Source organism: Tamandua tetradactyla, chromosome 18, assembly GCF_023851605.1.
Source record: "Tamandua tetradactyla isolate mTamTet1 chromosome 18, mTamTet1.pri, whole genome shotgun sequence".
NCBI lineage: Eukaryota > Metazoa > Chordata > Mammalia > Pilosa > Myrmecophagidae > Tamandua > Tamandua tetradactyla.
In genome coordinates, this window is record NC_135344.1 from 26,734,838 (window position 1) to 26,761,766 (window position 26,929).

The 26,929-nt window shown below is 36.6% G+C and overlaps 1 protein-coding gene and 1 long non-coding RNA gene across 6 annotated transcripts in view; one reads left to right on the forward strand and one right to left on the reverse strand.

The window, feature by feature from the left end:
- The window catches only part of LOC143662569 (uncharacterized), a 198,512-nt gene extending 176,162 nt beyond the window's left edge, over window positions 1-22,350 (reverse strand). For all 5 annotated transcript variants that reach the window (XR_013165424.1, XR_013165425.1, XR_013165429.1 and 2 more), the window contains exon 1: window positions 21,919-22,350. This is a non-coding gene — a long non-coding RNA (uncharacterized LOC143662569). The remainder of the gene's footprint in view (window positions 1-21,918) is intronic.
- Window positions 22,351-22,393: 43 nt separating this feature from the next.
- TCF4 (transcription factor 4) overlaps window positions 22,394-26,929 on the forward strand; it is a 463,737-nt gene continuing 459,201 nt past the window's right edge. Inside the window, exon 1 of the mRNA XM_077135388.1 lies at window positions 22,394-22,531. The gene's annotated coding sequence lies outside the window, so the exon portion shown is untranslated. The remainder of the gene's footprint in view (window positions 22,532-26,929) is intronic.

The following is a 26,929-nucleotide window of genomic DNA, read 5'->3' on the forward strand; positions in this document are numbered from 1 at the left end:
AAAGATGGAAGGGCATACCGTGTTCATGGATTGGAAGACTAAATATAGTTAAGATGTCAATCCTACCTAAATTGATTTACAGATTCAATGCAATACCAATCAAAATCCCAACAACTTATTTTTCAGAAATAGAAAAACCAATAAGCAAATTTATCTGGAAGGGCAGGGTGCCCCGAATTGCTAAAAACATCTTGAGGAAAAAAAACGAAGCTGGAGGTCTAGCGATGCCGGACTTTAAGGCATATTATGAAGCCACAGTGGTCAAAACAGCATGGTATTGGCATAAAGATAGATATATCGACCAATGGAATCGAATAGAGTGCTCAGATATAGACCCTCTCATCTATGGACATTTGATCTTTGATAAGGCAGTCAAGCCAACTCACCTGGGACAGAACAGTCTCTTCAATAAATGGTGCCTAGAGAACTGGATATCCATATGCAAAAGAATGAAAGAAGACCCATCTCTCACACCCTATACAAAAGTTAACTCAAAATGGATCAAAGATCTAAACATTAGGTCTAAGACCATAAAACAGTTAGAGGAAAATGTTGGGAGATATCTTATGGATCTTACAACTGGAGGAGGTTTTATGGGCCTTAAACCTAAAGCAAGAACACTGAAGAAGGAAATAAATAAATGGGAGCTCCTCAAAATTAAACACTTTTGTGCATCAAAGAACTTCATCAAGAAAGTAGAAAGACAGCCTACACAATGGGAGACAATATTTGGAAATGATATATCAGATAAAGGTCTAGTATCCAGAATTTATAAAGAGATTGTTCATCTCAACAACAAAAAGACAGCCAACCCAATTACAAAATGGGAAAAAGACTTGAACAGACACCTATCAGAAGAGGAAATACAAATGGCCAAAAGGCACATGAAGAGATGCTCAATGTCCCTGGCCATTAGAGAAATGCAAATCAAAACCACAATGAGATATCATCTCACACCCACCAGAATGGCCATTATCAACAAAACAGAAAATGACAAGTGCTGGAGAGGATGCGGAGAAAGAGGCACACTTATCCACTGTTGGTGGGAATGTCAAAAGGTGCAACCACTGTGGAAGGCAGTTTGGCGGTTCCTCAAAAAGCTGAATATAGAATTGCCATACGACCCAGCAATACCATTGCTGGGAATCTACTCAAAGGACTTAAGGGCAAAGACACAAACGGACATTTGCACACCAATGTTTATAGCAGCCTTATTTACAATTGCAAAGAGATGGAAACAGCTGAAATCTCCATCAACAGAAGAGTGGCTAAACAAACTGTGGTATATACATATGATGGAATACTATGCAGCTTTAAGACAGGATAAACTTATGAAGCATGTAATAACATGGATGGACCTAGAGAACATTATGCTGAGTGAGTCTAGCCAAAAACTAAAGGACAAATACTGTATGGTCCCACTGATGTGAACAGACATTCGAGAATAAATTTGGAATATGTCATTGGTAACAGAGTCCAGCAGGAGGTAGAAACAGGGTAAGATAATGGGTAATTGGAGTTGAAGGGATACAGACTGTGCAACAGGACTAGATACAAAAACTCAAAAATGGACAGCACAATAATACCTAATTGTAAAGTAATCTTGTTAAAACACTGAATGAAGCTGCATATGAACTATTGGTTTTTGTTTTGTTTTGTTTTGTTTTGTTTTGACTTTACTATTATTACTTTTTTTTTTGTCACTATATTAACATTCTATATCTTTTTCGGTTATGTTGCTAGTTCTTCTAAACCGATGCAAATGTGCTAAGAATTGATGATCATGCATCTATGTGATGATGTTAAGAATTACTGATTGCATATGTAGAATGGTATGATTTCTAAATGTTGGGTTAATTTCTTTTTTTCCGTTAATTAAAAAAAAAAAGAGAGAGAGAAGGGGTAATTGGAGCTGAAGGGATACAGACTGTACAACGGGACTGGATATAAAAACTCAGAAATGGACAGCACAATACTACCCAATTGTAATGCAATTATGTTAAAACACTGAATGAAGCTGCATGTGAGGTATAGGGTTTTTTTTTTTCTTTCTATTAATGTTTTAATTCTTATTCTGTTGTCTTTTTATTTCTTTTTCTAAATCGATGCAAATGTACTAAGAAATGATGAATATGCAACTATGTGATGTTATTAAGAATTACTGATTGTACATGTAGAATGGAATGATTTCTAATTGTTTTGTTAATTCTTTTTTTAATTAATAAAAAAACTATTAAAAATGTACTTGGAAATTTATTGCTTTTTTGATATACATTGTATTTCAAATTCTAAAAAAAAGTTAAAAAAAATGATACTTACATGTTGCAAAGACAACAGAAGATTACTAAGCATATCACTATGCAGACAGTATATATAGCCCTGCCTAATGACCAAATTAAAACACCAGTGAAGACACAGATGCTGGAACAACTCATCAAAGATGTTCATACAACTCTACTTAGTAAAATAAGTGGGATAGTAAATGACATAAAGGAGATCAAGAAGACAGTAGAAGAGCACAAAGAGGAATTTGAAAAAATAAATAGAATAATAGCAGAAATCAACAGGTTAAAGACTCTGTTGGCTAAATAAAAAACATACCAGAGGTACAAAAAAACCACATTTGAAGAAACAGAAGAAAGAATAAATGATAAAGAAGACAGGATAATTGACTTCAAAGACTCAAAAGAGCAAATGGCAAAAGATGGAAAAAATTGAATGGGAACTCAGGGAAATGATAGACAAAACAAAGCACACAAATATAAGAATCATTAGTGTCCCAGAAGGAGAAGAGAGGAGTAAAAGGCTAGGAAGAGTAGTTGAGGATATAATGGGAGAAAACTTCCCAACCCTCATAAAGGACACAAATATAAAAGTCAAAGAAACCCAAAGAACTCCAAACAGAATAAATCCAAACAGGCCTTCCCAAAGGCACATACTAATCAGTCCGTCAAATGTCGAAGAGAAGCATAAAATCCTGAAAGCGGCAAGAGAAAAACAATCTACTACATACAAGGGAAATCAAATAACACTGAGTTCAGACTACTCAATTAGCACCCTGGAGGCCAGAAGGCAGTGGTATGATATATAAAGATTCTGAAAGGGAAAGACTTCCAGCCAAGAATTCTGTACTCATCCAAACTGTCCTTCAAAATTGAGGGAGAGATTAAAGTTTTCACAGACAAAGAAGCCCTGAAAGAACTTCTCAACAAGAGACTGGCCCAATAAGAAATAGTAAAAGGAGATCTGCTGGCTGGGAAAAAAAAAAAAAAAAAAAAGACAGGAGAGGGAGGTCTGGAGGAGGGCACAGAATTGAAGACTACCACTAATGGTAATTTAAAGAATACAAAAAGAAAGAGGGAAAAGAATATATAGATCTAACAAATAAAATTGAAAAGATAAGAAGGTAGAATCAAGAAACATTTTTTCAGTAATAAATTTGAATGTTAACGGACTAAACTTACCAATTAAAAGATACAGATTGGCAGAATGGATTAAGAAACGTAATCCATCTATATGCTGTTTACAAGAGACTCATCTTAGATATAAGGATACAAATAGATTGAAAGTGAAAGGATGGAAAAAGATTTTCCACACAAGTTGTAACCAAAAGAAAGCAGGAGTAGCTATACTAATATCAGACAAAAAAGACTTTAAATGTAAAGACATCATAAGAGATAAGGACACTGTATACTAATTCACCAAGAAGATATAACAATCATAAATGTTTATGTTCCCAATCAAGGAGCTCCAAAATACATGAGACAGACATTGGCAAAACCGAAGGGAGTGATAAATGTTTCAACAGTAATAGTAGGAGACTTCAATACACCACTCTCCTCTATAGATAGAATAACCAGACAGAAGATCAACAACGAAATAGAGAAGTTAAATAACTTGATAAATAGACCTAACAAACATATATAGGTCATTGCATCCCACAGTACAAGGTTACACATTCTTTTATAATGCTCATGGAACGTTCTCCAGGATAGATCATATGCTGGGGCACCAAAAAGGTCTTTACAAATTTAAAAAATATTGAAATTATTCAAAGCATTTTCTGTGATCACAATGGGATGAAGCCAGATCTCAATAAACAGCAAAGACAAGAACATTCACAAATATATGGAGATTAAATAACACACTCTTAAACAACCAGTGGACGAAAAGAAATTCCTAGAGAAATCAGTAGCTATTTGGAGATGAATGAAAATGAGAATACAACTTATAAGAACTTATGGGATGCAGCAAAGGCTGTGCTGAGAGGGAAATTTATTGCCTTAAATGCATAAATTAAAAAACAAGAAAGAGCAAAAATCAAGGACTTAACAGCAAAGTGGGAAGAACTTGAGAAAGAACAGCAAACTAACCCCAAAGCAAATAGGAGAAGAGAAGTAACAAAGATTAAAGCAGAGATAAATGAATGGGAGAACAAAAGAACAATAGAAAGAATCAATAAAACCAAAAGTTGAGGGGCGGGCCGCGGTGGCTCAGCGGGCAAAGTGCTTGCCTGCCATGCCGGAGGACCTCGGTTCGATTCCCGGCCCCAGCCCATGTAAAAAACAAACAAACAAACAAAATACAATAAAACAAGAAAATGTTTAAAGATGTTTCCCTTTCTTCCTCCCTTCCTTCCTTCCATCCTTCCTTCCTTCTCTCTGTCTTTCCTTCCCTTCCTCCCTCTCTCTTTAAAAAAAAAAAAAAAAAAACCAAAAGTTGGTTCTTTGAGAAAATCAATACAATTGATGGGCCACTAGCAAGACTGACAAAGAAAAAAAGAGAGGATGCAAATAAACAAAATCAGAAATGAGAAGGGGTGTGTTACCACAGACCCTGAAGAAATAAAAGAAATCATAAGAGGATACTATGAACAACTATATGCCAACAAATTAGGCAACTTAGATGAAATGGACAAATTCCTGGAGACACACAAACAAGCTACACTGACTCAGGAAGAAATAGAAGATCTTAACAAACCAATCACAAGTAAAGAGATTCAATCAGTCATCAAAAATCTTCCTACAGGGCCGATGGCTTCACAGGGGAATTTTATCAAACATTCCAGAAAGAACTAATACCAATCTTGCTCAAACTTTTCCAAATAATTGAGGAAAAAGAATTCTACCTAACTCATTTTATGAAGCTAATATCTTTTTAATACCAAAACCAGGTAAAGATGCTATAAGAAAGGAAAACTACAGGCCAATCTCCCTAATGGACATAGATGCAAAAATTCTCAATAAAATATTAGCAAATCGCATCCAACAGCACATTAAAAGAATTATACATCATGGCCAAATGGGGTTTATCCCAGGAATGCAAGGATGGTTCAGCACAAGAAAATCAATTATTGTAATACAGCACATTAACAAATCAAAAGGAAAAAGCACATGATTATCTCAATTGATGCTGAAAAACCATTAGACAAAATTCAGCATCCTCTTCTGATAAAAACGCTCCAAAAGATACAAATCAAAGGTAACTACCTCAATATGATAAAGAGAACATATGAAAAACCGATAGCCAGCATCATACTCAATGCAGAGAGACTGAAAGCCTTCCCCCTAAGATCAGATACAAGACAAGGATACCTGCTGTCACCACTATTATTCAATATTGTGCTAGAAGTTCCAGCTAGAGCAATCAGGCAGGACAAAGATATAAAAGGCATCCAAACTGGAAAGGAGGAAGTAAAACTCTCATTATTTGCAGATGATATGACACCATACTTGGAAGACCCTGAGAAATCTAAACCAAAGTTAACTTGAGCTAATAAACAAATTCAGCAAGGTGGCAGGATTGAAAATTCATGTGCAAAAATCAGTAACATTTCTGTACACAAGCAATGAGCTAGCTGAGGACTCAGTTAAGGAAAAAATTCCATTCAAAATAGCAACTAAAAGAATCAAACATTTAGGAATGAACTTAACTAGGGGCATAAAGGACTTGTACACAGAAAACTACATAATATTGCTAAAAGAAATCAAAGGAAATCTAAATAGGTGGAAAGACATTCCCTGTTCATGGATAGGAAGGCTAAGTATGGTTAAGATGTCAATTCTCCCCAAGTTGATCTACAGATTCAACACAGTACCAATCAAAACTCCAACAATGTATTTTGAAGATTTGGAAAAGCTAACTACCAAATTTATTTGACAGGAAAGAGACCCCAAATAGCTAAACGTATCCTTTAAAAAGCAGAATGAAGTGGGAGGATTAACACTCCCTGATTTTAAAACCTATTATAAAGTCACAGCGGTCAAAACAGGGAATCCCCTGTGTCAGACTTTAGGGATACCCAAATCAGTAGGCCATGCCCTTGATCATGAGGCATGTGAAGCTTATGTAGGTAGCGAAGAAGCATAGACTACCTATAGGCATGCCTAAGAGTTACTTCTGGAGAACCTCTGTTGTTGCTCAGATGTAGCCTCAGTCTCTCTAAGCCCAACTCTGCAAGTTAAATCATCGCCTTCCCCACTACGTGGGACATGACATCCAGGTGTGAAAGTCTCCTTTGCAATGTGGGAAATGAGTACCAGGGATTAATTCAAACCTGGGACCATGGGGTCAACAATTACATCCTGACCAAAAGGGGGGAAATAAGTGCAATTAATAAAGTATTAGTGGCAAATAGAGTCGAGAGTCTACTCTGGAGGTTGCTCTAACACAAGTTTCAGGTAGACCTTGTTACCTATCATAACCTGCCAATCCCCAACCAGGTCAATTCCAGCCAATCCTAAAGAACACCTAGGGCAATATATAAGATTCTACAAGGGTTCCAGGCACTAGAGTAACTTTCCAGAAACCTACAACCTCCAGATGGGTAGCTGGTCCAGATAAGTCCTAAAACCTAGCCCATCTCCTCCAGAACACCAGATAGTTACATCTCCCTATCCCATATTTGTGACAGATCCTTCCAATATTAAAAATTTAGAATAGCCATATCCCAAACAACCCCAAAGAGAGGTATGAAAAGATCAAAGGTGCTGGTGGAATGATACATAAAAGATAGGACTTAACAAATGAATATGAATGCTGAATTATTAAATTGATATCTCTTTTAATCTCCAGTATTCTAGAGCAGCTAGAAGTAAAAACCTAAAATTGTAAAATTGTAACCCACGTCAAAGTCTGAAATATGTTCTACAACTAATTGTGGTGCTATGCTTTGAAATTTATAGTTTTTTTGTATATATGCTTTTGTTCACAAAAAAAGAAGGAAAAAATCCATTGTGATGATAAAAAAGTATTTAAGCCCTCTAGCCTCCTATATTCTGGAGCAGCTAGAAGGAAAAATATGAGAGGATCATATGGTAGTCCATGACAAATTCTGGAACCTGTCCTGTAACCACTTTGTTGAAGAGTGCTTTGAAAACTATTGCTTTTTTATTTCTTTGCTTTGTATGTATGTTATACTATACAATAAAAAAGTTAAAAACAAACAAACAAACAAAAATAGGACATATCTATATGTTGTCCACAGCAGACTCACTTTAGACCCAAAAATGAAAACATGTTGAAAGTGAAAGGCTGGAAAAAGATATTTCACACAAACAGCAAGCAGAAAAGAGTGGGGTTGGCTATACAAACAAATTAGACCTTCACATGTAAAATAATTAAAAGGGACAAAGATGGACACTACGCACTAATAAAAGGGACAATTCATTAAGAAGACATAACAATCATAAATATTTATGCACAAGCCAGGATGTTGCAAAATATATGTAAGACACACTAACATTGAAGGGAGATGTAGACATGTCTACAATAATTGTTGGAGACTTCAATACACCAGTCTCATCAATGGATAGATAATCTAGATAGAGGATCTATCAGAAAACAGATTTTAAAAAAAAATTTGTATTAACAAAACAAAACAACATACCAACACGAACACATTCTTAACATATGAAAATTTCATACTTGGTGTATGATCAATGGCTCACAATATCATCACATAGTTGTATATTCATCACCATGATGATTTCTTAAAACATTTGCATCACTCCAGAAAAAAAAAGAAAAGAAAAACTCATATCATTCCTCTCACCCCTCCCTCTCATTGACCACTAGTATTTCCATCTACCCAATATATTTTGACTTTGAAACAGAGATTTTGAATAGTACAATAAATGAACTAGAGTTAACAGACGTTTACAGAACATTAGACCCAGCTGGATACACATTTTTCTCCATTGTTCATGGATCATTCTCCAGAATAGACCACATATTTCATCACCAAGCAAGTCTCAAATTTTAAAAGGTGGAAATTATACAAAGCACTTTCTCAGATCATAATGGAATGAAGGTAGAAATCAGTACCAGGCAGAAGGGTGGAAAATTCACAAATAAATGGAGGATAAACAACACATATTTAAACAACATTGGGTCAAGGAAGAAATTATAAGAGGAATCAGTAAATATCTTGAGGTATAAGAAAATGAAAACACAACATATCAAAACTTATGTGATGCAGCAAAAACGCTGCTAAGAGGGAAATTTATTGCCCTAAAAGCCTAAAGTAAGAAAATAGAAAGAGCAAAAATTGAGGAATTAACTGTTCACCTAGAGGAACTAGAAAAAGAAAACCAAACTAACTTCAAAGCAAACAGAAGGAAAGAAATAATGAAGATTAGAGAAGAAATAAATGAAATTTAAACATGAAAACAAAAGAGAGAAACAACAAAACCAGAAGCTGGTTCTTTGAGGAAATCAATAAAATTGATGGACCCTTAGCTAGGCTGACAAGAGAGAAAAAAAAGAGAAAGAATATGTAAACAAATAAAATCAGAAATGAGAGAGGGGACATAACTATTGACACTGCAGAAATAAAGAAGAAAAGAAGAGGTTATTGTGAGCAACTATAGGCTAATAAACTAAACAACAATATAGACAAAATGGACAACTTCCTAAAATAGCATGAACAACCAACACGGACTTGAGAAGAAATAGATGACCACAACAAATCAATCACAAATACAGAGACCAAGAAAGAAAAGTCAAAATTCCAGGACCAGATCGTTTCATATGTGAATTCTATCAAGCATTCCAGAAAGAATCAGTAAAAATCCAGTTCAATCTCTTCAAAAAACTTGAAGAGGAGGGAAAGCTACCTAACTCATTCTATGAAGTCAACATCATTCTAATATCAAAGACAGACAAAGATACTACAACAAAAGAATTACAGACCAATCTCTTTAACGAATATTGATGCAAACATTCGCAACAAAACACTTGCAAATCAAATCCAGAAGCCATTAAAAGAATTATACACCATTACCAAGTGGGATTTATTCAGGTCTGCAAGGCTAGTTTCAACACAAGAAAATCAATTAATGTAATATATCACATCAGAAAAGTGGAAAAGCCACATGACAGTCTCAATTGATGCAGAAAAGGCATTTGACAAAATTCAACATCCATTTTTGATGAAAACACTTCAGCGGATAGGAATAGAAGGGAACTTTCTCAACATGATAAAGGGAACATATGAAAAACCCACAGGTAACATCATACTCAATGGCTGAAAGCTTTCCCTCTAAGATCAGGAACAGACAAAGATACCCACTATGATCACTTTCATTCAACATTGTGCTGGAAGTTCTAGCTTGAGCAATTAGGCAAGAAAAACAAATAAAAGGCATCCATATTGGAAAAGAAGAAGTAAAACTTTCACTGTTGGCAGAAGACATGATACCACATGTTAAAAATCCCCAAAAATCTACAGCAAAGCTAGCAGAGCTAATAAATGAGTACAGCAAAGTGGCAGTACTCACTTAACACCCAAAAATCAGTATTGTTTCTGTACACTAGTAATAAGCATTCTGAGGAGGCTATCAAGAAAAAAAATTCCATTACAATAGCAACCAAAAGAATCAAATATTTGGGAATAAATTTAACTAAGGCCACAAAAGACCTATAAACAGAAAACTACAAGAAATTGCTAAAATAAATTAAAGTAGACCTAAATAAATGGAAAGATACACTGTGCTTATGGGTTGGAATAGTAACTACAGTTAAGATGTCAGTTCTACTCAAATTGGTTTATAGATTCACTGCAATAGCAATTAAAATCCCAACAACTTACTTTGCAGAACTAGAAAAACCAACAACTAAATTTATTTGGAAGGGCAGGGTGCCCCCAAATAGCTAAAAATATCTTGAAAAAGAGGAATGAAATGGAGGTCTCATGTTACCTTACTTTAAAGTCTATTACAAAGCTATAGTAGTTATACATCATAATACTGGCATCAAGAGAGACACACTGGCCAATGGAATTAAATTGAACATCTATAAATAGACCCTCCCATCTACACACAATTGATCTTTGATGAGGCAGTTAACTCAACTGGGACAAAGCAGCCTCTTCAATAAATGGTACATTAAAGAACCAGATATCCATATCCAAAACAATGAAAGCGGACCCCTATCTCACACCTTCTACAAAGATTAACTTAAGATGGATCAAAGACCTAAACATTAGAGCTAAGACCATGAAACTTTTGGAAAAAAATGTATGGAAATATCTTATAGATCTTGGGACAGGATGTAGTTTCCTAGACCTTACACCCAAAGCATGAGCAATGAAAGAAGAAATAGATAAATGGGATCTCCTGAAAATTGAACACTTTTGTGTAGCAAAGAACTTTGTCAGGATAGTAAAAAGGCAGGCTGCACAATGGGAGACAATATTTCGAAACCACATACCAGATAAGAATTCAATATTCAGTATATACAAAGAGATCCTACAATTAAACAACAGAAAAAACAACTCAATTTAAAAATGGACAAAAGATATGGACAGACATTTTCCCGAAGAGGAAATACAAATGGCTCAAAAACATGAAAAGGTGCTCAACATTCCTGACTATTAGCAAAATGCAAATCAAAACCACAATGAGGTATCACTTCCTAAGCACTAGAATAACCATTATAAAAAGAAAACAGCAAACTACAAGTTCTGGAATGGATGTGGAGAAAGAGGCATATTTATTCACTGTTGGTGCAAAAGCTCTGGAAGGAAGTTTGGCAGTTCCTCAAGAAAAAGCTATTTTTGAACTTGCCATATGATCCAGCAATGCCATTCTAGGTATCTACTAAAGGCAAGGATATAAACAGACATTTGCACACTGATGTTTATAGCGCCATTATTCATGATTGCCAGTAGATGGAAACAGCCCAAATGCCCATCAATAGATGAGTGGCTAAACAACTGGTATATACATACAATGGAATATTACACAGCTGTAAGACAGAATAAAATCATTATACATGCAGCAGTGTGGATGACTGTGAGGACATTATGTTGACTGAAAGTAGCCAGAAACAAAAGGACAAATACTGTATGGTCTTACTAATATGAACTAACATTAATGAGCAAATTTCTGAGAATACAGGTTATCAGGAGACAGAAAGAGGGTAGAGATTGGGCATTTGATGCCGGAGTACAGAATGTTCAACAGGACTGTTTGTAAATACCCAGAAAGGGATAGCCCAATACTATCTGATGATAGCAAATTAATATAAGTACATTGAATGATGCTGAGTGTGTGCATGGGTGAGGGAAGAGGTCTGGGGCGTGTATGACACCAGAAGGAAAGTCAGAGGATAAAGACTGTAACAGTATTACTTACTGATGTCTAGAGTGGACAATAATGGTGAATAAATGTACAAATATAAGAACATTTTTGCATGAAGGAGAACAAATAAATGTCAAAACGGCAAGGTGTTGAAAATGGGATAGAATGGGGAAGAAATACAATCAATGGGAACTAGGTTACCAGCAGTAACATTGTAATATGCTTCTGTTTGAATGTAACAAAGGCAATGTGCCAAAGCTAAACATCAATAAGAGGAGGATATGGGGTAGGAATACCAGATTCTTGGTGGTGCTGTTTCTCCTTTTTATTTTATTGCTTTTTTTAAAGGTTTTTTATTGTATAAGATAACATATATACAAAGCAAAGAAAGAAAGAAGCAAAAGTTTTCAAAGACATTTCTGGAAGAAACAGAAATGTCTTCATAGAAATTGTGGTGGTGAACACATGGCTATGTGATTATACTGGGAACCATTGATTGTTTACTTAGTTTGGGTTATACGGTGTATGAATAAAATTGTTTAAAAATGAAAAAAGAAATATTAACAGCAACAAAGTCTAATTTTGAAGAAATTTTATTGATTAATATCCAGGGAGACTTTCAAGGCTTTGGATCCATTTTTCTAAATGTACATTTGGCTTGCATTATGTAAAGCTTAAAAGCTTATTAATGCTAAAGTCACATCTTAACCTCTTCTACACATTAAAACTGTCAATCAAATTTTATTACATGAATGAAGTACTTTACCTTAAATCTGTCAAGATAATTGCTAAGATTAAGTTAGATGGAAATAAAAATAAAAATAAAATGTGGGATGGGAAGTTATTTTTTTTACTTTAATAAACCTTATTTTTAGACCAGTTTTAGATTCACAGAAAATTGCAAAGATAGTACAGAGAGTTCCATGGAACCAACATCCAGTTTTCCCTATTATGATCTTCATTCATATGATACATTTGTCACAATTGATGAACCAATATTGATAATTATTCTTCACACCTTTTTCAAATTTTCTTAGTGTTTACCAAACGTTCTTTTTCTTTTTTAAAAAAAAAATTTTTAACATAACGACATACAAACATGAACAATTCTTACCATATGATCATTCCATTCTTGGTATATAATCAATAACTCACCATAGTTGTACATTCATCATCATGATCATTTCTTAGAACATTTGCATCAATTCAGAAAAAGAAATAAAAAGAAAACAGAAAAAAATTCATACATACCATACCGCTTACCCCTCCCTTTCATTGATCACTAGCATTTCAATCCTCTAAATTTATTTTAACATTTGTTCTCCTTATTATTTATTTATTTTTAATCCCTATCTTTTACTCATCTGTCCATAAGGCAGATAAAAGGATCATCAGACACAAGGTTTTCACAATCACACAGTCACATTGCAAAAGCTATATCATTATACAATCATCTTCAAGAAACATGGCTACTGGAACACAGCTCCACATTTTCAGGCACTTCCCTCCAGTGGGAAGTTACTTTTAATTTAAAGAGCAGGTTCTATAAAGAATTAAAAAGCACCATGGCAGTATGATAGATTGGCTTTTCTATGATATCTTTCCATCTTGGAAAATGTCCAGAAGGGGTCACCTTGCATCAACATTCTCAGAAAAACAAATGTGTCAGTTGGTGTGCCTTCAGCAGCAAGGAACAAGAAACCCTGACTTGACTGGCTTACACAATAAGGATATTCATTACCGCGTATTACAAAAGGCCTCGAGGGGGTCCCACTCCAGGGACAGTTAATTCAGTGTCTCTAAAGCATTATCTCTCCATTCTACATTTGTCCTCAGAGCACCACTCAGATGCTCAAGAAAATGCCTGCAGAAACCATGATCACAGCCAGATGAGAAGAGAGCATACTTCCCTGTTTGCCTCTTTTCCTGGTATACTTCGTATTTCTCTAGTCAGCATTTCATCACATACCCACACCTACATGAGCCATTAGCAAGAGACATGTGACCAAAATTGGCTCTCAGAACCAGGTCACCAAGGGGAGAGCTGAAAGCAAGTGGGTTCTCTTGGCAAGGAAGAAGGGGCTGGGGGGTAGGATGATCAGTAGGGACTCAAGAATGAATGTGATACCAGGTCAAGAAGAAAATTAATTTTGTTCCTACAACCTATTAATTTTTCTTTCTGTTTTTGCTTGAATACCTGGCTCTGGAGGCTTTATGCTTTCAGTAAAGGAAAATAAAATTGAAAAACACCAACAGCAAAAGCTAGTATCCCTAATCTTTTGCCACCTTTAAGGGGCTCAGGAACATTTTCTGACTTTTGGACTTGCACAGAGGAAATTAAAGCAACTCTCACGCCTCACTTGCTATTTACTGTTCTCCACATCACTAAACTATAGTTAGTTCTTGGTTTGCAGCACAGTGATGGGATGCAGCAAATAACTTCTGTGCTGCCGCAACTGGTAGTGATCATGCTCTCAGTGAAGTGTACCACACAACCCGCAATGCTGGGAAATGGCCAAGGCCTCTTTCCACCTCTATTAACCATGGTGTGTAAGGATAGTGGTGGATGGCTGTTTCTATCTCACAGACAAACAACTTTATATGGTGGCATAAGATACTAAAGTTCATAGTATTTTCTCTTAATACTCATGCTACTTACCAATATTCAGATAGTCCATATTTGCCTATTAGCCTGTTTGTGTTGTCCTTTCATGTAATACTTTCCATGAGGCAGCTTATCTTCACTGTGGCATCACTCCTACACACACACACACACACACACACACACACACACACACACACACAGATTAAACATTTGTAAGATTTCTGCACCTAAATAAAGTTGTATCACTTGGTATTAGTGAATTTTGCTGACTGTTGTTTGAATTAATATGTGGAATTATTTCTCTCCATTTCATCTTTTACACTTGAAAGAGGCAGTATTAGCCATTCCATATTATCAGAGCACTGGCCTAAACATTTCTTAGCCAAACTCGGACAACTCTTAGCTCCAATGTGTTCAACCACTCCAGACCATAAAAGTGTCCTTTAGTCTAACCCCTGTAATAGGGAAATTTTTATTGTAAAATTATGTCTCAATTTCCTCAACCTTAAAATGAGAATGTAGGCAAGAGATGGCATGGCAATAAGTGATACACATTCTAATATTCCCCATTCCCATAGCAGACACTATTCATTTCCCACTGAACTAAGACACAGATCAAGAAATGTTCTGAACAACTTTTATCAACCATGGCTGTGTTGGAATTACCTGTAAAGCTTTAAATAATTCTGATACTAGCATCCTACCAATTAGGTTTAATTGGTCTGGAATGCAGCTTTGGCAGGGGATTTTTTTTAAGCATTCCAGGTGATTCTAATGTGTATCCAGGGTTGAAAACAATTCCTCTAAAGCAGTAGTTCTCAAAGTGTGTTTCCTACATCAGCAACTTCAACATCATCTGGGAGTTTGTTAGAAATGCAAATTCTCAATCCCATACAGACCTACAAAATAAGAAACTCTGAGGGTGGAGCCCAGGAATCTGTGGTTTACAAACCCTACAGGGAATACCGATTGTGCTGGTTTGAAAGGAAGTATGCCCCCTAAGAAAAGCCATGTTTTGATATAAATCCCATTTCTAAAAGGTAGAATAATCTTTATTCAATACTGTATATTTGAAACTGTAATGAGATCATCTCCCTGGTTGATGAGATTTAGTTAAGAACGGTTGTTAAACTGGATTAGGGGATGACATGTCTCCACCCATCTGAGTGGGTCTTGATTAGTTTCTGAAGTCCTATAAAAGAGGAAACATTTTGGAGAATGAGAGACTCAGAGAGAGCAGAGAATGCTGCAGCACCACAATGCAGAGTCCACGAGCCAGCAACCTTTGGAGTTGAAGAAGGAAAGTGCCTCCCGGGGAGCTTCATGAAATAGGAAGCCAGGAGAGAAAGCTAGCAGATGATGCTGTATTTGCCATGTGCCCTTCCAGATGAGAGAGGAACCCTGACCGTGTTCACCATGTGCCTTTCCAGATGAGAGAGAAACCCTGAACTTCATCGGCCTTCTTGAACCAAGGTATCTTTCCCTGGATGCCTTTGATTGGACATTACTATAGACTTGTTGTAATGGGGACATTTTCTCGGCCTTAGAACTGTAGCTAGCAACTCATTAAATTTCCCTTTTAAAAAGCCATTCCGTTTCTGGTATATTGCATTCCAGCAGCTAGCAAACTGGAACACCGATCCATGCTCCAGTTTGAGAACTACTGCACAAGACAAGTCCTCCAGTTCTAAAATCCTCTGATTCTACCCTGGCTGGTATTCTTCACCAGCTCAAAGTGGTCATTGACTCCACATCTTCTTAAACAGATCTCTTGGCTTTACAAAGGAGGCAAAAGGTCTTGAGAATAATTAATGACAGGACAACTCCATGGTAAATGTCTAAGTCCTACCATCTCATCTGATCCAGCTCAGCAACTTCTGTTGCTCACTGGACATCCACAGACCAGTCCTATCTGGCCTATAAAAAGATCTCTTACTACCATGTCAGTGCCAGGATATTTCCCATGGCTCTTCCTCCCAACCTGTCTGATCAGCTTACTAGGCCAGGTTCCTCCTCTTTACATGAATAACCTGATTTTTCTCCATCCTTATGGCCTAGATGCTTTTGCCCATGTCTTGGCTTCCCAAGTCCTTAATTTCCTAGTGCAGTGTCTTCATAGTCCCTGGACATCATGCCTGTAATCAAGGTCAGCAATACCCACTCCTGAACCCAGCCTCACATCTGCTTACCCAGCAGTAAGATTTTGCTTTACTTGCACCTATTATTCCAGATAGAATCTTGAAATGAATTTTGGAAACTTCATTTCGTCTGGTTTGACCAGACTTATGGCAAGACTTTGCTTTAGTGCACCTATAATTCCAGATAAGGACCTTGAAAAAGAGTTTTGGAAACTTCATTTCACCTGGTTTGACCATTAACACTGTCAGACCCAACTGCCACATTCCCAGTTGCTACGGTCAATCCAGTGAGTCCCTATAATAATAACCCACTAACTACTCTAGTCAATTCTTTTACTCTCTAGTCCTGGTTTGGAAACTAGCCCAATGCTAGTTTTCTGGCCTGTGATCCAGACCCTGCCTCTTGTTTTCAATGTTCCCTTAAAACCCTACAACAAAATCTTCAGGGAGGAGGAGGAAGCAGCAGCATCCATCATTACTGACATGTAATGAAAGATTGAGAGTGTTTCCTGCAAAATTCCAGAGGAGAATAGAGCTTATGGTGTGCACTCACTGGGAATAATTTTTTTGTCTTATGCTATTCTCTTCTGTTTTTATTTTGCATTTTCTTCCATATGTGGCACCACCCTCAGCATTCCCCTCCTCTGGATGAAGCTCTATGCATCAGACTTGATTGTAACCCACAAACCTCTTTTGAATGTCTACCTCATGCAAATCCCTGACCCTGTGGTTACAGAGAACTGTTTGCCAATATACATGAATCTGCATATCTAGATATAATCTCTCTCGGGGAGATGATAGACATAGAACTGAAAAAAATAACTAAGGCTGAGTGGAATAGGAGAAATTTCAAATGAATAATGCAGTCACTGTTATCAACCAGTATAGTAAATAAAAAACAGCAACTTCAATTTGGAAGTGATATTTGTAATGGGTCCATCTTGGACAAGTGGATATAAAATGGTATTTTTTTTTTTTTTGGGTGGGCCACAAAAGCAAGGGGCCAGATTTCCTCTGACTTGTGTATGCCCCCTGCTATCTCCCTTACCTGAAGAAAACCTCCTTATTCTTTAAAGCTTGACACCATCATTTTCTCCAAAATTGATGGAATTATTTCCTCCAAAATAATTTTCTGCTCTTCCATGAAAAATTTCTTGATCCTTCTCTCCATGTTCAAAGTGTTTTGCACATTAGTATATAGCTTATCACACTCTATTTTATCAATATATATATATATATATATATATATCCATTTCCCTGTTCTAGTTTGTAAGATTCTTGAGGATAAGCACTATTTATTGGCTAGAACTCCTAGTATCTAGGACAGTACCTGACTCAAACTAGGTGTGTTACTAATTTAACTAGTGATTGTTGAATTTAATCAAATTGAAATTTACGGAATGGGTGTGGAATAGAGCTGAAGGATGATAAAATGAGGACTGAAACTGTTTTTGCAAAATGATGTAAAATGCTATCTACATTGTAGCAAGGAAAAACTTTGTAACAGACTATATGGTTTTTAAATAATGCTCTTCTTGCTTAATATAGACATAAATTCTACCAATCTGGAGAATTATATTTTGTCTTTTGGAGGCATATGTGTACATGCACATGTGTGCTCTGTCCAAGAGATCTCCACAGGAGACCAAAACTACATAGGAAAGAGAAAAGACACAGATGTTTGCCTCCTGCTCATGGAAAGGTGTTTAAGGAACCACACTTAGATGTTAATTCTACTCTGGATGTTCTGTTTAAGTCCTTATTCTAGACTGAGTGACTCAAATTTGTGGATTTGTGCTACTGTGAATTACTGTATAGATAGATTGATATGAAAAGATATGAGACCATGCCCATGGACTGGAGATGAAGCTTTCCTAAAAAGGAGTGGAAGGTTATATTGTGAAGGATTGAAGAGAAGTTCCCTCTCACCTCTCTCCTCTCCCCTCTCCCCATCCTCCTTCTCTTGCTCCCTTGCTGCCCCCTCCGGCTCCGTCTGCCCTCAACAAGAAAACAAAACCTCTCCCTTAGTTTCTTGGGATAGTTACAATCCATGTTTTTTCTACATTTTAATTCCCTCTAGTTATTCCTCTCTTCAGCCACCAACTTTCAGTACTGTTGTACAGAAAACAGCTTTGTGTTTTCTAGTTGCATACATCACAACCTTCTCTGCATTAGTTGGGGAGGACAGCTTGGCTGTGGCAACATTGTGTCATGGGCAGCTATAAGTATTTATCTCAAAGCTCCTGGAAGTAAAGGACAGCAATGAAGCATGCTAAGAACAGGTTGCAGAAAAAGACAGCAGTGGTCATCTATTCACTTAGCAATGAAAGGGACAAAAATTTCCTTAATCCCTGGAAAAAGTAGCACATGAATGTGGAGCTCTCCTTCAGTTGTAGCAAAGACAGAGACAAAAAATGGTTTAAGGGACGACTCCTCTGTCAATTAAAGTTTTAAATATTATTTATATTCATTGTCATCATACATCTCACATGTTCAAAGTTTTTGAGTGGACCATGCAATCCACACCAGTTCCTCCAAAGCTGTGGTAAAATATGGGGCATATTTTTGATGGTGAAAACTTGCCAAAAAAAAAAAAAATTGAGCACAGATTACATAATAGCTGTATATTTTTACCGACATTTTATACATGCACTGTTTTACTGATCTTATATTTTGTAAAACAGACAAATAGAAATTTCAAAAAGATAAGAGAAATCTTTTCAAGTAAAAGTTCTAGTACATTCCCACAGTCCACATCTGGCACAGCCCCTGAGGTGCTCACATGCTTTTAGAGCCCCTAGTTTAGAAGTATGGATCAGGGGATTTACAATCAGACAATTCTAAATTAGAACCTTGGTTTAGCCCCTAGGGCTCTGAATCTCCATTTCCTAGATTCTAAGGGAGTAATAATGTCCCTCAAAGTGTTTTGGAAAAAGATTTACAGATGATGTGTCCAGGTCATTTGACATCCATTATGCTTTTGCGCCTACCAGGGAGTAAATGTTCAATAAATGCTACTTTTGTTTACCAGCCACCATTACACATTTGAAACCTTGTTGTGGGCAGAGGAACTAGGATATTTTTTCTCTATAGAAATGAGCCTGCAAGACACTGCTCTTTGTAAGAAAGAGTTAATGAAAAGACATCATTGATAGCTAATAAAGAAAAACCCACCAGTTCAGACAAAAGTGATGGTCTAAGACATGATAAGTAGTTACTTATTGTATTTATTATTCAGAGAGGAATACAGATTCTATATTTCATGAACCAGATGGGAATAGTTACTTAATTTACAGTAACAACTACTTTAAATGGCTTTATTGAATCTCTAGTTGGAAGTGTACTTCAGAAGAGTTGCAGGCTATGAGGGAATAAAACCAGAAACAAATGTAATGGTTAAAGGATATTTTTGCTGGAGCTTAATTAAACTTGAGATTTTGTATCATTCCATGTATGATTTTCAAAAGATTTTTTTCTGAAAAAGGGATCAGAAATGGTGCTATGAAATTTGTCCGAGAGCTGTGTAGATTTTTTTGAAAGGCCCTTAAGAAAAAAAAATCTTTAAAAAATACAGATTTCAATTTGAAGCAAAGAACTGAAATTGCTTTCTGGCATCCCACACTTCAGCAGCATTGGTACCTACTTGAAATGAACAACTGCTAAAGTAAACAGCTGGTAGAAAGCTGTTACTGCAAAGCAAAGTGCAGCATGCATGCTGTAATTAGTTTACAATCATTATTCAGTCCACTGTTGTAGAGAAACCTTGATTTCATCACACCAAAAGCATTCCTATCAGTGAGAAATTTCAGGGCAACTCCTCCCTCAAACCAAATAGAACTCTCACCTCCAATATGGTTGATGATACAATGATGATTTTCCTTATGTAATCAGTGTGACATGTGAGCCATGGTACATAAAACCAGTGATTTTTTTATTTACCTGGGAGAGATGCCCTAAAATGATAGCTGACCATTTTTGAGTGTTTGCTGTATGCAAGCTGGGCACTGTCCAAAAGTGCCCACAAATGGGAGCCACATAAGGAATTAAAAATCTAGTAGCTACATTTTTTAAAACATGCAATAAGGTAGTTAATTTTAGTACTGTATTTTATTTAACACAGTGTATACAACATATTATCTTTTTGACATGTAATTAATAAAATTTATTAATGAGGTTTTTATAAACCTTTTTCCTATTAAGTCGTCAAAACTTGGTGTGTATTTTACACTTACAGCAGATCTTAGTTTGGACTAGCCCCATCTGCAGTGCTCAGGGGAGCACTTGTGACTAGTAGCTTCCATATTGAACAGTTCAGTTCTAAACAAGCTATGTGATTATATCCTTCCATTCTCTCAATAAACTGCTGATATAGGAACTATTTTCCCATTTTACATGGGTGAAAATAGAGGCACAAGTAGAATACGTAATTTTCTCATGGTCACAAAGATAGGAGGTAGACTCAAGAAGTATCCAGGCAATCTGATTTCAGAGCCTGAATTCCTTAGCAGTGTGATGTCCTGCCTCATGTGCAATATATTCTGTATTACTAACAGGGCATTCTTTCTGATCAGTGAGATAATTTGAAAATGATAAAAGATTGCTGTGAAAAGTTAACAATAGACCATAATAACATTCTTCATTTGTTTTTAACCCATTCCATAACAACCAGTTTCTAAGGTAAATAGTGCTATGCATTATGTCTATTTTACAGGCCAGGAAACTGAGGTACAAAGATATAAAGTCACTTGCCCAAGGTCACAGAGCTAAGAGACATTCAATTTGTGATTCAACCCTAGATCTTTTAAGTGCAGAGCCTAAGCACCAATCACTAGTTTGAATCTGCTAGCAGATCTGATGACCAAAACAAACTTTCCACCATCGGTAACAGCAGTGGTAAACTCCAAAGGTGACAAACTGAAAACAAGGAAAGTGAGCCAACATTATTAATTCGAGATGCGAAGTAGAGAAGATAACATGCAAAACTTCTTCTTTAGAGATGATTTTTAAAATGTCTGTCAATTTTCTGTGCACTAAACAGCAATTGGTAAGAAAAAGGCCATGGAGCTCAATATTTTACATCCATCTTCGCATAGGAATAACGGATGGATAGCCTGCCAGGGCCCAGAATTTCTATTTCATGGCCTACCATGTTGCTATGCTCCTGCGGCATTTATCCCAAAATTTCTACCATTAGAATTGGCAGAGTTGTAGGATTAGATGTTACAGGTGGCACATCAAAGCATGATCCTTAAATGATCATTACAGATATATATGGGAAAGATATCCCAGTTAGAGTAAAAAACAAGGTATAGGACAGTACATATGTAGTATATAACAATTTTGCTAAAACAGTAATAACAAAAAGTTAGAATTGAGAAAGAAGATAGTCTGATATAACACACATAGGTGGTCACAGGAGTATAGTGAAAATTACATGGAACCTTATTTTTTACATTATGTATTTTTGTAACGTTTGAATTTTTATAACCACCATTGTTTACTTTGGTAAATGATAAAGAAAAAAATATATTTATACAAACTAAATGTAAGTCAAAAATTATATATACATATATTTTAAATGCTCGTGTGTTACCTGAGAACCAGCTTTGTAGGGCCACTTTTCTGCCATTGCTCATGAGCAGAGATTATTTCCAGAAGTGTTCTTTGCGGCACAGTTCCTCCCTCCACATTGGGGCTGGGTTACCTGCTCCAGGAGACTATATGGACGGTCGTAGTGTAAGCAGGAGCAGCAGTGGTGGTGGCACCAGCGTCGCCTGAGAGCCTGGAGGCACCAAGAGAAGCTTCTCCCTGAGCGCTAAGTCCCCGGGCTCCCGGATGCGAGGGCTGTGGTGGACACCAGGTTGAAAATCAGGTTCACCACAGGCACACGCAGTGACCAGATAGGTGGTTCACCGCTGCGACCTCGGCAGCAAGGGCTTCTGCCTGCAGCCAGCCGCATACTTATGCCCCACAACTAGGAAAGAGGCCCAGGGCCACTACCTGCGGCAAGAGCATCCAAGACACCTTTTCCCCGAAAAGGCACGTGACTACAGGGGATTGTGGGAAGATAACCACAGGGGATTGTGGGAAGATGGCCGAGTTCCAGGAATCGGTCCTTTCACCAGAAAACTATTCAACTGGAAGGAACTGTCTGAATCAATTATTTCAAAACTTCGGAGCCCAGTAGACCACTCTAGAGTATCCAGGTAAGAGCAGAAGGAAGAGACTGGTAAATTATAGTAAATACCAATAAACTGTTCTTGCTGCAGGGCAGTTGCTGGTGCCCATCCCCCACTCTTGTGGCAGGCTGTAGTGTTCTGCCCTGGCTTGCTGGTGCTGAAAAGGGACATAAAAATCCACCGCCCCAAGATTGGCATGAGCCAGTTGTTATCCATGGTTTTTGATTAGCAACTTCACATTGCTAGGGGCAGGCTTTAAGGGCAGCCATTATTCCAACCCACCGGTGATGAAGGAAACTTCAAGACACTTGGCTTCCTCAGAGCTATGGAGGGCACTAAAGGTCTGCATTTGTTGGACAGGTCAAGAAAGTACAGCTTTGAGGAGCAGTGTTCTCCCTGGGAGAGAACGACTTGGGAAACTCCTCTCAGTGTGCCCCACCCCTCCTAGAATTTGCTCTCCAGGCAAAGCAGCTTGAGACAACAAAAGGAGTGTAAGAAACAATTGAGGTAGATGGCCTGAGGCAAAAGTTTACTTTACCATCTAGGGGAGGAAGGTCTGTCTGTCTCCTAGAATGTAAAGGGGGCTTTCAAACTCCTGTAAATAGGGAAACTTCCAAAATACAAGCATACAAGCCCAGGATAAGACATAGACCCAGAAAAGATAGGAAGAACCCTGCTCTTTACATCCACCTTGGGTGATCCTTCTAAAAGGAGGGCTGGTATTCAAGAAAATCTCTTGTCATATGACCAGCTAGTTACAAACTCACATTTCCCGATTTTAAAAACTTATTACAAAGCCAGAGTAATCAAAACAGCATATTCCTGGCACAAGGGCAGACATAGAGGCTCTGGATTTGAGAGCTCAGAAATTAACCTTCACATTTATGTCCCAATGATTTTTTTAAACTTTTTTAATTGTATAATATAACATATATACAAAGCAAAGAAAGAAAAAAGCAGTAGTTTTCAAACAGTTATAAGACAGATCCCAGAGTTTGTCATGGGCTACCATATCATCTTCCCAGATTTTTCCTTCTACGTGCTCCAGAATATTGGAGGCTAGAAGAAATAAACATATACATTTTATCGTCATTTTTTTTCTTTTTTGTGAAAAATAACATATATACAAAAAAGCAATAAATTTGAAAGCACAGTGCAATGGTTAGTTGTAGAACAGCTTTCAGAGTTTAGTATGGGTTACAATTCCACAGTTTTAGGTTTTTAGTTCTAGCTGCTCTAAGATGCTAAAGACTAAAAGAAATATCAATATAATGATTCAGTAGTCATACCTGTTTGTTAAACCCTACCTTCTCTGTATAACTCCACCATCACCTTTGATCTTTCTCTCACTCTTTAGGGGTATTTGTGCTGTGCCCATTCTAACTTTTTCATGTTAGAAGGTCTGTCACTAAAAAGGGGTAGGAACCTGCCAACCAGGACCATTCCAGCCAATCCTAAAGAACACCTACAGCAATATATATGAAATTCCACAAGGGTTGCATGCACTAGAGTAACTGCAGAAACTTACAACCTCCAGATGGGTCCCTGGTCGAGATAAATCCTGAAACCTAGCTCAGCCTCTCCAGAACATCATATAGCTCCATCTCCCTACCCCATATTAATGACAGCCCCTTCCAATATCAAACATTTAGAATTTCCATAGCCCAAACAACCTAAAAGAGGTTTAGAAAGATCAAAGATGATGGTGGAATTATGCATAGAAGATAGGATTAAACAAATGAATATGAATGCTGAATCATTAGAGTGACATCTCTTTTATCTCCAGTATTTTAGAGCAACTAAAAGTAAAAACCTAAAATTGTGACATTGTAACCCATGTCAAAGTCTGAGATATGTTCAACAGCTAATTGTGGTGCTGTGCTTTGAAATTTATAACTTTTTTGTATATGTGTTATTTTTCACAAAAAAGAATTTAAAAAGTCATTTGTGGTGATAAAAAAAAAATTAAGCCCTCTAGCTTCCTATATTCTGGAGCAGCTAGAAGGGAAAATATGAGAGGATCCTATGGTAACCCATGACAAACTCTGGAATCTGTCCTATAACCACTTGCTGAAGAGTACTTTGAAAACTATTGCTTTTTTATTTCTTTGTTTTTTATATATATATTATAGTATACAACAAAAAAATACAGAAAGAAAAAAAAAATAGAAAGGAAGCCTAACTTTACTCTTAGAAGATGCCCCCACCTTAATGTATTCATGTATTTGTATTGAACAATCTTTTACAAGCAAGAATAGAAATGGTATGTGCTATACTTGTGCTTTTATTGTTTTTTTCTATTTCTCAGACATTTTGAAAATCATAGGCAAAATTTGATGGACTTTTTGAATTTTTGAACACATAATGTTTGTTTATGTTACAAGTAACGTGTAAAAATTTAAATTTGTTTTATATTTGTTTTGTGATACCACTTTCTGATGCAATATTTCTGCAAATGCATTTTATAAAAACTAATGAGTGCAGTGATAAGTTCAAAAATACCAAAAAAAGAAAGGGGGTAGGAAGATGGAACTAGCTGACATTCTGCAAAGGCTGGCCCCTCTGAGTTTCAGGACTTATCTGGTCCAGTGATCCATCTGGAGGTTATAGTTTTTTAGAAAGTTACCCTAGTACATGGAACATTTTAGAATCTTATGTATTGCCATAAGTGTTCTTTAGGATTGGCTGGAATGGTTTTGGTTAGGGTTTGGCAAGTTATGGTATATAGCAATGTCTAACTAAAACATGCGTAAGGGTGACCTCCAGGGTTGTAGCTCAACTCTATTTGAACTCTCTCAGCCACTGATATTTGTTATATTATTTGTTATACTTCTTTTCACCATTTTGGTCAAGATGGCATTGTTGATCCTATGGGGCCAAAGCCATACTCATTTCTGGGAATCACCTCCCATGCAGCCAGGGAGACTTCCACCCTGGATGTCATGCCCCACGTAGTGGGGAGGGCAATGATTTCACTTGCAGAGTTGTGGTCAACTGATTTTTGACAAGGGGGCAAAGACCACTTAATTGGGAAAGAATAACAAATCGAGTTGGGAAAATTGGATCTCCTTTTGCAAAAGGAAGAAGTTGGACCCCTAACGCATGATATATAAAAATCATTTCAAAATGGAGAGGCTGGAGGGAACTGCCTGAAAATGTAGAGCTGTATTCCAGTAGCCATGTTTCTTGAGGATGATTGAATAATGATATAGCTTTCACAATGTGACTTTGTGATTGTGAAAACTTTATGTCTGATGCTCCTTTTATCTATCTTGTCAACAAATGAGTAGAACATATGGAATAAAAAATAAATAATAGGGGGAACAAATGTTAAAATAAATTTAGTTTGAAATGCTAGTGATCAGTGAAAGCGAGGGGTAAGGGGTATGGTCAGTACAATCTTTTTTTTTTCTTTCTGCTTTCGTTTTCTTTCTTTTTCTATTGTCTTTTTATTTCTTTTTCTGAATGGATGCAAATGTTCTAAGAAATGATGAATATGCAACTAAGTGATGATATTGTGAATTACTGATTATCTATGTTAATGTTATATTTCGTTTGTTAAATTTTTTAAATTAATAAATAAATTTTTTAAAAAATCATTTCAAAATGGATCAAAGACCTAAATATAAGAACCAGAACTCTAAAACTCCTAGAAGAAAATGTAGGGAAGCATCTTCAAGACCTAGTTTTTTTTACTTTACACCCAAAACACAAGCAACAAAAGAAAAAATAAATAAATGGGACCTTATTTAAATTTTAAATCAAAATTTAAAACTTTTGTGCATAAAGGGGCTTTATCATGAAAGTAAATCGACAGCCTACACAATGAGATAAAATATTTGGAAACCGCATATACTATAAGGGTTTAATATCCAGTGTATATAAAGAAACCCTTCGGCTCAACAACAGAAAGACAAACAATGCAATTTATAAATGATCAAAAGCCTTGAATAGACATTTCTCCAAAGATGATATACAAGTGGACAAAAAGCACATGAAAAAATGTTCCGTGTCATTAGACATTAGGGAAATACAAATCAAAATGCCAAGGATAAACCATATCACACCCAATAGTATGTCTACTAGTAAAATAATGGGAAATTACAAGTGTTGGAAAGGATGTGGAGAAAAAAAGGACACTCATTCATTGCTGGTGGGATTGTAAACTGGTGCAGGTGGTGTAGAAGATAGTTTGGCAGTTCCTCAGAAATTAAGTATAGAATTACCATGTGATCCAGTAATCCCACTTCTAGGTATAATCCCGAAAGAATTGAGAGGAGGACTTGAAGAGGTATTTGCATTCCAATGTTTGTGCGGCATTATACACAATTGTCAAAAGACAGAAGTGGCCCAAGGGTCCATCAACTGATTAATGGATGAACAAAATGTGGTATATACGCAGAATGGAATATTTTTCAGCTGTAA